The sequence below is a fragment of the Vipera ursinii genome, assembly GCF_947247035.1.
Source record: "Vipera ursinii genome assembly, chromosome: Z".
Classification (NCBI taxonomy): domain Eukaryota; kingdom Metazoa; phylum Chordata; class Lepidosauria; order Squamata; family Viperidae; genus Vipera; species Vipera ursinii.
In genome coordinates, this window is record NC_139517.1 from 32,903,355 (window position 1) to 32,916,941 (window position 13,587).

Consider the following 13,587-nt stretch of genomic DNA (forward strand, 5'->3'; position numbering starts at 1 on the left):
ACAAGTGTCCAGATCGCTTCTTTGCTCATTTATTCTATAGGACAGGATATTTTGATTCTTCTGAAGCTGGAATAATTCTTTGCAGGTTAAAGTTACTGCTTTTGTTTAAAGGTAAATAGACATATGCCAATCTCTGCCTAACGATAAATTTATGTAATTTTAAGGGCTCCTTCTCTTAACACGTGTCACAGGAATTACAGATTTACACTTTCCCATATAAACTTTCAACAATGTGCTCATTTCATGCCAATACAAACACTCTCAAGCTTGCCAAAAATTACTGTCAGTTTCATGTGTGACTCATGTCTTTCCATAGCACTCTTGCAGAGTGATAAATGTTTGCCCACAGTAAGCAAGATATTTTTTTTTAGTTTTATTCATTTATAACATAAAATGTGAAAATACAAAAACAAATAGGGACAACAGTAGAGAAAAGGAAAACAAAAAAAAATGTGAGGGAAGGGAAGGAACAAAAGCCATTGACTTCAGGCTTCCGGTGGTGGCGCGGCGCCGTAGACAGCCTTCCCGGGCTGCCCGCGGCTCAGCTGTTTGTTTTTTCGCCCGAAACAGCGCCGATCGGCTGTTCGGGCGAAATTGAAGCCCCCTCCTCGGGAGAAGAGGAGGGGGTGAGGTCCCAGGTAGGGGTAGAGTTCTCCGAGGCCGCCTGAGCTTCGAGCTTGGGCGGCTGTAGGATTGAACTCCCCCGAAGCCTGGGTTACTCCCAGCTGGTCGTCGTCTCTGCTTTGAACTTTTTGGAGCAGAGCCAGGCGTCTGCGAACCATCCCTGCCTGAAGGAAGAACTATGGTTTAAAGGAGCAGGCAGAGCGGTACAAGAGGAACAGGTGAAGAGGACTATTTTATTATACTCTCAAGCTTGTTGGACTTTTTTAAACTTTAAGTGAAAGTGCGTCATAATTGAGGATTAAAAGATGGCGGCGAAACCTCCCTCTAAAACTCTTCGGAGTGGTGGATCTTCGCCGGTGCAACAATCATTATTACAGACATTGCACCCTCCTGAAGCGCTGACATCGAAGGATCTACGAGATGCTCTGGATAAACATGCTCAGGTACTTTTGGAATCAATTAATCAATCAATGGCTGAGAAATTTGCACAGATGGAGGAGAAATTGGAGAAGTTGGAGGAGAAAATGGATGAAAGGATGGAACAGAAACTCAGTGTGATGAAGGTAGACATTTTGTCTTCAGTGCATAAGGTGGCGGAATGTGTGGAAGAATTAGATGAAAAAATGGATGATTTGGCTCAAAGGAATGCTATACTAGAAGTAAAAGCACGGGAGAATGAAAGTGTAAGAGATAAAATACAAAGAGAGTTAAGCCTTGCCCAATTTTATCAGATGCAGTTTGCTGTTAGAATTAGAGGTTTAAAAGAGAATATTAAAGAAGATTTAAAGCAACTGATCTCTGAGGCTCTCGAAGTGGTATTGAATCAGCCTGCATCTGAAATAAGAGCAGCTATGGATAAAGTGTTTCGGGTGAACTCATGGATTGCCAGACAGAGAAAGTTGCCTAGAGATGTGGTGGTTTACTTTTTAAAAAGAGAAATTAGAGATCAAGTTATACAAGCTGCCTATGATGTTAAAGTGGTGATTGCTGAACAAGAAGTCTTGGTTTTAAAGGAAATCCCTCCAAGAATACTAAGGGCAAGGAAGGACTATACATTTCTCGTGCACGAGCTTAAGCAAAGAGATATAAGGTTCAGATGGGAGATTCCAGAGGGGCTGATGGTGATGTATGAAGGTAAAAAGTATCGGCTGATTACTGTGAAGCAAGCGCGTGATTTCTACAATGATGTTTTAAAAGCAACTCCGTTAACACTTTTGGAAACTGCAAAGGGATCTGGAGAAGGAGAATACCAAGAGGAGGAAACAGAGGAAGATGTTGCTGGAGGAGATCAAGCTATAACTTCCTTGGATGATCCTAGAGAACAAAGAGTAACGCGTGCTGCTTTAAAACGAGCAAAGAAAATACAGGAAAAGTCTTCAGAGTCTTCACAACGTACTTACAGTCAAGCTGTGGGAGGAGCACGGCCTAAACAAGTTAGTCCCATCAAGGCTGTGGTCCAGGAGCTTTTGGAGGATATGCATGGCAATTAAATTTCTAACCTGGAATGTTAATGGACTAAATTCACCGCAGAAGAGGAAGAAAGTTTTTCAGTACTTAAAACAATATAAGATAGATGTTATATGTCTGCAAGAAACGCACATTAGAGTTTTGGATCAAAAGTATTTATTGAACTCGAGACTGGGTACGCAATTTGTTGCTTCTGCAGAGAACAAGAAAAATGGAGTGGTCGTTTATGTTAAAAGTGCCTTAACAGCAGACTTAATCGAAGCAGATAAGAATGGAAGATATATTATGATTGAGCTGTTGTTAGAAGGTAAAAAGACGCTTTTAGTTGGATTATATGCACCTAACCAACAACGAACTGACTTTTTTAGTTTACTTCATACAAAGCTTACCCAGTTGGATTATAAATCTTTTATTTTTATGGGGGATTGGAATGGTGTTTTGGATGTGCAGTTGGATAAGGCTGGAGCTTTTAGGAGTACTCCAAGTCATGCTAGATTGCCTAAATCTTTTTTTGAAATGAAGGAGGACTTGGAATTGCGGGATATTTGGCGTGAGAGGCACCTGCGGGAGAAGGATTATACTTTTTACTCTGACAGACACCAATCTTTTTCGAGGATTGATTTTATTTTGGTGACTAATGATTTTTTCTTGAGAACTAAAAAGGTTAAGATCTGTGCAAGAACAATCTCTGACCACAGTCCAGTTTTGTTGGAGATTGATGAGGAGAAAGGAGATAGGCGCTCGTGGCGCGTAAATGAGAATTTGTTTAGAAATCAGAGAAATGTGGAAGAATGCAAACAGTGGATCAAGGATTTTTTTGAGATTAATATGAATAAGGGTACCTCTATGGAAATGGTTTGGGATGCTAGCAAGGCCTATATGAGAGGGGTGTTGATATACATGAATAATAGACATAGACGTGGCAGTGGAAATTAGAAGGAAAGAACTGGAGAATGAAATAAAGGAAAAAGAAAAGGCTTTGATTTTGAACACAGAGGATGTGAAGATTAAGGAGGCTATTAGACTGTTAAGAGGACAATTTGATAAATTAATGGCTGATCAAGTGGCGACCAATCTGCGGTTTGCTAGGCATAATATTTTTTGCAACGCTAATAAACCGGGCAGATGGTTAGCTTACAGACTGAGGAAAAAACAAAGGGCCTCTAATATAGACAAGATTGAGCATAAAGGTAGGGTTGTGTTTCAACAGAATCTTATTAAAGATGCTTTTGTGGATTTTTATTCGAAATTATATACTAAAGAGGAAATTAATGCAAAAGATATTGATATATATTTGGAGAATGCTAGCATCCCGGTGCTTACGCAAGTACAAAAAGAGGGGATTAACCAGCTGATTACTGAAGAAGAAATTCTTACAGCAATTAAGGAATTGAAGATGGATAAAGCACCAGGTACGGATGGCTTGACTGCGGCCTATTATAAAAATTTACAATTGGAGATGATAAAACCGTTAAAAGAACTGTTCCAGACAATCCAGAGGGGGGGAAAGGTGCCACCGTCTTGGAGAACAGCTTTTATTTCTTTGATTCCGAAGGAAGACCAGGATGCTACTCAAGTTAAAAATTATAGACCGATATCGCTTTTGAATACTGATTATAAGATATTTGCTAAGGTTTTGGCTAATAGATTGATGAGGGTTCTGCAACAGGTGATTCATGGGGACCAAACGGGGTTTATTAGTGGTAGGCAAATGAAAAACAATGTGAGACATATAGTTGATGTGTTAGAGTTTTTGGAAAGGAACAACCAGATCTCTGCAGCGTTAATCTTTTTAGATGCTGAAAAGGCCTTTGATCAACTGAATTGGCAATTTTTGTTGAAAGTTTTAGATAAAATGGACTTTGGGGAAAATTTTTTACAACCGATTAGGGCATTATATCAAAAACAAACTGCCCGAATTATAGTCAATAATAGTTTGACTGTAGCATGTAATATTGAAAAGGGCACAAGGCAAGGGTGTCCGCTATCGCCCTTGTTATTTGTGTTAACATTAGAGATATTATTGGTTAAGATTAGGAATTCGCAAAAAATAAAGGGGATACAAGTTGGAGATCAGGATTATAGATTGAGAGCGTTTGCAGATGATCTGGTTGTTACAGTGACCCAGCCAGAGAACTCTGTTGTGGACCTGATGGAGATAATAACACAATATGGGAAAGTTTCTGGATTTAAAGTGAATATACAGAAAACTAAAATTTTGGCTAGAAATATGACAGTTTCGCAGAAGGCCCTTTTAGAAGCATTAACTGGATTTGAGATTGTTAAAAGGGTTAAATATTTGGGGGTGACTTTGTCGCCCTCTAATACAAAGTTATATAAAAATAATTATGGAAAACTATGGGGGAAAATTCAAATGGAATTGGAGAGTTGGGAAAAATTACAATTGTCTTTGTTGGGACGGATTGCAGCAGTGAAAATGAATGTCCTGCCCAAATTTTTATTTTTATTTCAAATGATACCGATTCTTAAGAAAGATTCTAACTTGGAGGAATGGCAGCGTGGTATCAACAAATTTGTTTGGGCAGGGAAAAAGCCACGAGTTAAACTTAAGATTATGCAGGATACTCGTGACAGAGGTGGCCTTAAATTGCCTAATCTTAAATTATATTATGAAGCTGCTGCATTAGTGGGAATAAGTGATTGGATTAATTTGACGCAATCGAGGTTATTAAGTCTTGAGGGCCATGACTTGGTGTTTGGCTGGCATGCATATTTGTTGTATGATAAGAAGGTAGACACTGTGTTTAGGATGCATATTTTAAGGCAGGCATTGCTGAGAGTTTGGAAGAAGTATAGATATAAGCTAGGTAGCAAGATACCATTGTGGGCAATTCCAAAACACGCAATAGAAAACATACATGCTGGCTTTAAACATGATGTGACTACTTACAAGGAAATTTTAAGCTTGGAAAAGGATGTTTGGTGTTTGAAATCATATAGCCTCTTGCGAGAAGAGAAGGTTGTTCAAAATTGGTTTCAATATACTCAGTTACGGGCCAGGTGGAAAGAAGACCAGAAAAATGGATTTGCAATGACTGATGAAAATTTGATGAAACAAATTAGAAATCAGGGACTAGCACATATCAAACGGATATATCTTGCATTGATAGAAATTGACTCAGAAACAGAGCTGGTTAAGGATTGTATGGTAAAATGGGCCCAAAACATACAGGAAATTATTACAATGGACACATGGGAGAAGATTTGGGTGAGGAATGTAAAATTTACTCAAGCTCAAAATTTAAGAGAGAACTTTTACAAAATGTTTTATAGATGGCATTTAGATCCTAAAAAGCTTGCAAGTATGTATCCGAATTATCAGCCTAAATGTTGGAGGTGTGGTGATGAAGACGCAACATATTTTCACATATGGTGGACTTGTAAAAAGGTCAAGGCTTTTTGGATTAAAGTCTGGTGGAATATGCAGAAGATTTTTAAACAGAGGATAAGGTTTTGTCCGCAACTTTTTTTGTTGGGAATAATTACAGAGGCTACAGTTGTGGACACTAAGTTGATGCTGAATTTAATTACGGCAGCGAGACTTTTGATAGGCCAGTATTGGAAGAAAGAGGAACTGCCGACTATAGAAGAATGGACTTTAAAGGTTTCCGACCTGGCTGGGATGGCAAAGATTTCGGCTTATTTGAAAGACCACTCGCAAGAACGCTATATCATGGAATGGAGAAAATGGATCGAATTTATCCAGAAAAAGTATGGGGTTAAGAAGTTTTATGTAGCATTTGAATAAGTCTTCTTTCTTTTCCCCTTTTTTTTTTTTTTACTTTTGTATTTTTATATATTTAATAGATATATATATTTATCCTATATAAGCTAGAGAGTGAGGTATTTTAGAATTTATAGTTGTTAGTATATGGTTGTTTATGATTGTTTTTTATATATATATACCTTGTATTTAGCTCTGGGAAGTCGGGGGGGGGGGTGAGGGGGAGGGGGGGAGGTAGGGGAGGAGGGAGAGGGGGAGGGGGGGAGGTAGGGGGGAGGAGGGCGGGGGAAGGGGGGTTTTTTAAAGGAAAAATGTATTTTAAAACTTTTCAATAAAAAAAAAAAAAAGCCATTGACTTCTGACTCTCTCCATTGCAGTAAAATCAGACATTCAAATCTCAACTTTTTACATTTCTATAGTAGTATGCACTAGCCATTTCTGTATCAGCAATTCAGTCTAATCGGTATAACCCAAAATCATAATATAATTTTTTCCCACCTCAAGCACAAAGTCCAGAAGAGGTTTTCAAGTAGAAACAAAAATACTTATGTTCTTTTCTTTTATCAGCACAGTCAACTTGGCCACCTCTGCTAATTGATGATAACTTTATTGTCACTTTGAATGTACACCAATCAGCATACATCAAAATGAAATTTCGTTGCATACAGCTCTCAAAGGGTCACCACCTCCGATATATACTCCTTGTTCGTGGCCCGCTCAAATTTCACATTGTCCATTTTAGTCTCTAGGGAGTGAATGATGGCAAACAGGAGAGATGGAAATGGGGCTCCATGTGGATTAGCCCTCAAATTCGCTTGTATTCTGACAACCTCGCCTTCTTTCCTTTTTCTGATCCTGACTCTTTCACCTTTTCCTTAAAGAGGCCTTGCTTCTTTTCAACCCTGGAGCACGCTGCTGCCGCCACCGCCACCAACTCCTCCAAAAGCCTCTCTCTCTCTTCCTCTAGGCCTGCCGACAGCCTCATCCAGTTCCTTCGCTCCATAACCTCCAGGTCCTCTCCTCCTCTGCCTCCTCTGGAAACAGCCCTGATTTGCAGTAGAATCCATCACTGGGCCAGCAGTCAGATCTTGCCGCTGGTAGAACAAATTCAAACAGCGCCAACGACTTTTAACGGTCTCACCAACAGTTCCAAAACAACTAGAAACTCGCCAGGCCAGCAAAGACCGTCGGTCGCATGTCGTATGTTACCCCAGTTCCACCATGCTGCTCAAACACATCAAAATCTTCCTGATCACGTGGCCTACAACCCCCACTATCCCTCCCAAAACTATTCGCCTTCAAGAGCCAATGCAGCCGCAGCCATTCCAGGCGCCGCCATCTTAGATAAAAATTTTCTTTTAGGTTATAATTTAATGTGAATTTTAAGCCTTTTATCCACATATTCTCCCATTGTTCAAGCATTGTTCAAACTTTTATTTGCAGACAAGGTGTTCAAAATTATTTGTGCACTTGGAGGTACTCTAATTCTGTAATGTTGTTTTCAGTGAGATGTACTTCGTCATAACAATTCACCTGATTTTCTTGAGCTCCCCCAGTGAGAAGAATAGGTAGTTGTGACCTGCTAAAGAGCTTTTCCATAGCAATATCAGATCCAGTGATGCAGCTGTTGTGGTATGCTGAGAAGAGTTTTTCTCATAATTGTCTCAAATGGCCTTTGATTTCACTTTTATTTCCTATAAGGATATAACTGAAAATCCTCTACATCAAATACTATTAGCAGCTCTTTTTTATTTGACCATATTTTTGTTCTGTTTTTGACAGGATTCTGCATTTTCATTTGCTTGCTCTTCTACATATTGTACAGGTCTGCTCTGTTGGAGCCTGTTGGGCAAACCATATTTTTGAACGGCCTTGCCCTGTTATGAGGAGGAATTTTCATCATTTAAATTTTAAGGAAATGGACATTTTTCTTGGATAATGTTATTCTTGGACAGTGTTGTTATTGGACAAAGTTATTCCTGGAACCAGTGCTTTTTTTGTAAAAGAAAAAGGTGCCGGAACTCACACGTTATACAACCTGCCTTGCTTACCCTACAAAGTTCCATCCAAAAAAGGTGCTGGTACTCCATTCTGAGCGTTCTATGAGAAAAAAAGCCCTGCCTGGAACTGTTACTATAGCCCCACACATATATTCCCATCCCTCCTAGATGTTAGGTTTGCCCAAGAGACAATAAAAAGCCAATTTGGTTTAATGATCAAGAAATTCCAGACAAATGGCTGTCCAGTCTCTTCTTGAAAACTTCCAGTGATATAGCATCCAAAATTCTGGATGTAAGCTGTTCCACTGATTAATGTTTGCATACTGCCTAGAATCACCATGAGGTGTCATGGTAGAAAATAAGTCAAATCAATCAATCAATCAGTAAAATTGTTCCCACTGTCAGGTAATTTCTCTTTAGTTCTAGGTAGGATCTCTCTTTAATGATTTTGTTCTACCCTCAGGTGCTTTGGAGAATAGGTTGATCCATTCTTCTCTGTGACAGGTCCTCAAGTACTGGAAAACCATTATAATGTCACCCCTAGTCCTTCTCTTGGTTGTATTAGATATGTACATTCCCTCAGTCATTCATCATATGGTTTAGCTTCCAGACCTTTTTCATCTTTGTTGCTCTTCTCTGCATTCTTTCCAGGGTCTCAACATCTTCTTTGTATCATGGTGACCAGAATTGGATGCGGCATTCCAAGCGTGGTCTCACCAGTGCAGTATAAAGTGGTATTTGATTGGACTATATTTTTTTAAAAAATCAATATGTAGATGATTGTTTCTCATTTATTCAGGGGTGGCAGGTGACACACCAGCAGAATCAAGTTAAGCAGTTTTTGAATTTTTGACATGTTAAGCCCAAATGTTTTGCCATCCGTGGCCTAGATTAGAATATATACTCCATGGATTTTGTTGGCACAATTATGCTGAACGTTTAGTAGCCTGATGGTGGTCTTTGAAATGTGATTAGCTGAGATGTCTGTGCTACTTTTAATTGAGTAACATGAACTTTTTGATGAAGTTCTGAGGGTATCTGTTATGTTGACAGATGTTGTTAACTTTTTGTAATTCTGATGTACTGTATTTTGCTATAGCTTACCTGAGTGGGGATTTTTCATAGTTCTTTTTATGTCATCAGGCTTCACAATTTCAGGGAACCACTTGAGATCTTGAGGCAGCATCATTGCTGATCAAATCTCTTGTATGTTCAATATGATTGTATTTGACATGTTTATTGCTCATACTTTTTTTTTTGCTTTAGGGCATCCAGAGTCACTTTTTGTGAGATGAGTAGCTATATAAATTTGATAAAAAACTAAATAAAAGTGCTATTGTAGTGTTAGTTTGTGGGGATGTTGTTCCCAAAACTGGGCCTAAGCTTGGTGGTGAAGCCAATTGATCACCAAACCCAAGGTATGGGAAAAAACACTTTTATTTTGGTACCAAAGAATAAAAGTCACCCCGACTTTGAAAGCTACCAAAGCCCCAATTACAATCTTACAGCAGTTTTTATAATCAAAGGTGATTTTCATACACCCCTTTGCCCACCCAACACATCCCTTTTCCCTCCCCCTGATAATACTTGCATAATATATAATATTGATTGGTTACCTGGATTTTTGCTGTTGTTAGTTGCGAAGTCGTGTGCGACCCATCGCAACCCCATGAACAACGTTCTTCTAGGCCAGGGGTGTCAAAGTGCTGGCCCGCGGGCCGGACACGTCACAGAGAAACCGCGCCCATCCCATTGCTGGCAATGGGAAAAAAGTTACGATACGTCGCGCGACGTCACGTGACGTCGCAAGTTTGACATGTCTGCTCTAGGCCTTCCTGTCCTCTAGCATCTTCTGGAGTCAGTTTAAGCCTAAATTTTGCAACGAGAAGCTCATGGTCTGAGCCACAGTCAGCTCCTGGTCTTGTTTTTACTGACTGTATAGAGCTTCTCCATCTTTGGCTGCAGAGCACATAGTCAATCTGATTTCTGTGTTGACCGTCTGGTGATGTCCATGTGTAGAGCCGTCTCTTGGATTGTTGGAAAAGACCATCGTATTCTCTTGATAAAATTCTATCAGCCTGTGCCCTGCTTCATTTTGTACTCCAAGGCCAAACTTGCCTGTTATTCCGGTTATCTTTTGGCTTCCTACTTTAGCATTCCAATCCTCCATGATGATAAGGACATCATTTTTTGGTTAGTTCTATAAGGTGCTGTATGTTCTGTACCAGCCTGCTACCGGCCCTGCAGAAAGGCAACCCCTTTATAAACGGCAAGAGGCTGGAATGACGTCTGCCAAATTTATTACTACAAAAAACAAACAAGACACGTACCAAGATACAGGAGCTTTGAAACACTATCTGAGCGGTTGCTTTCAGCAAACCAGCCCTCCCCAAACATTCCCTTTATAAAGAGTTCAGGGCGTGGCTTCTCTCTCCCTCCTTCCGAGAAGCCCCACAGCCTTCCTCTGCTTACTCCTACTTGACTGCCTCCTGCGTCGGGCGTCCTTGAACAGGGCCAGCTATGGGTCATCTTCATCCACACTGTCAGGCTCACACAGCTGGGTCTCCATGGTGACCAAGTGGGAGGGGCCTGCCTGAGGGCTATCATCAGCAAGGTCTTCAACACCCCCCTCCTCCCCCTCATCTGAGTCATCCGACCCAACTGCCGAACCCACAGGCTGACCCTGAATCACAACACTGTAGGGCTTCATAGAACCGGTCAATTTCATCCTCTTCAGCACTGGTGGTTGGGGCATAGACTTGGACTACTGTGATATTGAATGGTTTGCCTTGGATTCGAACTGAGATCATTCTGTCATTTTGGGGATTGTATCCCAGTATTGCTTTTCCTGCTCTTTCATTGACTATGAAGGCTACTCCATTTCTGCTGAGGGATTCTTGCCTGCAGTAGTATACCTGATGGTCATCTGAATTAAATTCATCCATTTTTGTCCATTTTAGTTCGCTGATTCCTAAGATGTCGATGTTCAGTGTTGTCATTTCTTGTTTGACCACGTCCAGCTTTCCTTGATTCATGGATCTTACATTCCAGGTTCCTATGGAGAAAAAAATATTTACAGCATCGGACTTTCCTTTCACCACTAGACACATCCACAGCTGAGCATCCTTTCAGCTTTGGCCCAGTCGCTTCATTCTTTCTGGCGCTACTAGTACTAGCCCTCTGCTCTTCCCCAGTAGCATATTGGACACGTTCCGACCTGAGGGGCTCATCTTCCAGCGTCATATCTTTTTTCCTTTTGGTACTATCCATGGTGTTTTCATGGCAAAGATACTGGAGTGGGTTGCCATTTCCTTCTCCAGTGGATCACGTTTTGTCAGAACTCTCTACTATGACCTGGCTGTCTTGGGTGGCCCTGCATGGCATAGCTCATAGCTTCATTGAATTATGCAAGCCCCTTCACCACAACAAAGCAGTAATCCATAGTTACATGGATTGCAGCCCCCTAAAGTTTTTTCACTTGCTATGTAAAATAGCTAAATGTCACACCATCTTTGCCCACCTTAGATCACAGGAATATTCCAAAGCTTCTAGTTTCCTGTGCCAGCTATGTCATTTTGGTTTTTCTTATAAGTGAGCTATTCATGTACCCAACATCCTGGCTAAGTGGTTGAACCTGTAAATCTGTCTCACTTCATTGACCCTGTACCTCCCCATCCCCCCCTAACATGTCAACTGTTAGCAAGCTTATCTGCAAAACCCTCAGTGAGCAGAAAGGAAAAAAGCTGTTAAAGAAAAAGTTGTTTAAGAGTAAATGTTTCTTCTCAGAATTCATCTTCCTCACTCCCATGTCCATCACAACCACACCTCGTCTTATCTCCACATATGACCCTTCCTCTGATCCCCACCTCTGCATGTATATTCTTTCATCTGATCCTTCAGGAAGATTTGATTTATGTGGCTTGTTTTCCAGGAGACTTGAGTACTTTGGTTGCTGTTTGCTGACAAGCATTTAGAAAAAAAGTAGTTTTTTAATCCCATCCTTCTCCCAAGGCTCAGGGCGGCTTACAATCTAAGAAGCACAAATCAATGTGCTTAGCAATAGCCTTCATTCTATGTACATGCCTGCTTATTAGGGCTTTTGCCCCTCCCCCTCCCCGCAGCACTTTTACAAAGTCCCCAACAATCTGGGTCCTCACTTTATCTACCTCAGAAGGATGGAAGGCTGAGTCAACCTTGAGCCTGGTGGGACGAACCTGCACTAATTGCAGGCAGCTGGTGTTACTTAAGGAGCTATTAGCCCACTGCTCCACCAAGGTTTTACCTGCTTTATTGTGAATTTGATTCTTTGTGGTTAATTTGTTTTCTTTTTATCCATATTTTGGATTGTATTAATGGAACTAGTTTCTGTTTGTTGCATTGCTGCTTCCTATTCCTATAATTGTTATATGATGTTTGATTTGTTTTCATATGGGGGAAAAGTTATTTTAATATTTCTTTTTAAAAATATTCCTGCTGTTATAGATAAGATGCTTACTACATTAACATCGTAGGCCAATAGGATATTGTTTTAAAATTTCTGCCAAAAACCATTTTATAAAAACCATTCCTCGGGAAGCAAAGTTTCAGAAATAATTTCAGATACGTTTGCAGGCAAACTGTAGGGCTTAATTCCAGCACAAGGCTTTTCTTCCGCTGAGTTCCTTACTGTAACTACTACTTTATTAAGGCTGCAATAAGAACACTTTTCTCGGAATTAAACTCTAGAGGAATCAACTTATATAAGATGGAAGTCTTAAAACTTAAAACATATTAAAAACAAAATGAAGTTGCTAGTGAAATAAACAAAAATTGGCTCTTTAAGAAAGGCAATAATCCCGATCATCCATAGTTGGTCAAAATTCTAGACTTTGTCTTTGTTTTGATGAACAAGTCTCGTTTTTCCTTCTAAATCTAAAGAAAAAAGATCTGTACGCTGATTTAGACTAAGTCTATGAACACAGTAGGGGGAAAAAAACAGCATCCGGTCCCAAGATGCCGCGGGCTAGGATAGCTTCGAGAGGCGTAGAGGGGGCGTTGAGTTGTAGAGAGCATGCGTAGTGGATCTCGGCGGGTAGAGGGGTTTCAGTGCTCTTTTGTTTGGCGGAGGCAGATCGAACGCGGGAGGCCCTTTTCCCAGCCGTTGCTCTCTTCAAAACCAGAACTGCTTTCCCTCCCCGACTCCAACCGAGGCTCCGCTGCTTCTCCGTGCTTGTTTTTACCTTTACATTTCCACTCGTGGGTTCTTGGCGGGGCTACTCAAGGTAAAGAGAGGAGAAGGGAACAAGGTGGAGGGCGTCCCAGATACCGCGCGCGCGGCTTTATTGAGGGCGAAGCGGCCATATTGGGGGTGGGCTGAAAAGGTTTTAAGAGGGCTTCTGGAGCTCGAGACCTTGCAGAATTCGGAATGGTCTACAGGCGATGGGGGGAAAAAAGAAACGAAAAGTATGGCGTGGGAATTATGGGTGGGCTGAGGTTAGAAACCTAATTGGGCCTTAAGGAGGAAGGGCTAGTAACTGATAAGCGACGGAGTATGGTGGGGACTTTGCATGAAGAAGTACTATAGGCTGGGTAAGGCAGATGAAGTATGCATACTACGGTATTCAGAGAGACTGCACCGTAAAATATAGCAGGCTGGGGGAGAAGGGCTGTACAGGTTACCGTTTGTGGGAGTTGCTTTTCAAAAAAAAAACATTGAATGTATAATTGGAAATACTAAATATGTGTGCTTCATGTCGGTGAAATGAAGGGTTA

The 13,587-nt window shown here is 40.8% G+C and overlaps 1 protein-coding gene across 2 annotated transcripts in view; it reads left to right on the forward strand.

The window, feature by feature from the left end:
• Positions 1–13,587, forward strand: part of CBX1 (chromobox 1) — a 33,609-nt gene that overhangs the window by 2,228 nt on the left and 17,794 nt on the right. The window contains exon 1 of one of the 2 annotated variants that reach the window (XM_083378153.1): positions 12,894–13,097. The exons of the other annotated variant lie outside the window; for it this stretch is intronic. The gene's annotated coding sequence lies outside the window, so the exon portion shown is untranslated. Of the gene's footprint in view, positions 1–12,893; positions 13,098–13,587 lie in introns of those variants that run through there. 2 annotated transcript variants of the gene reach the window in all.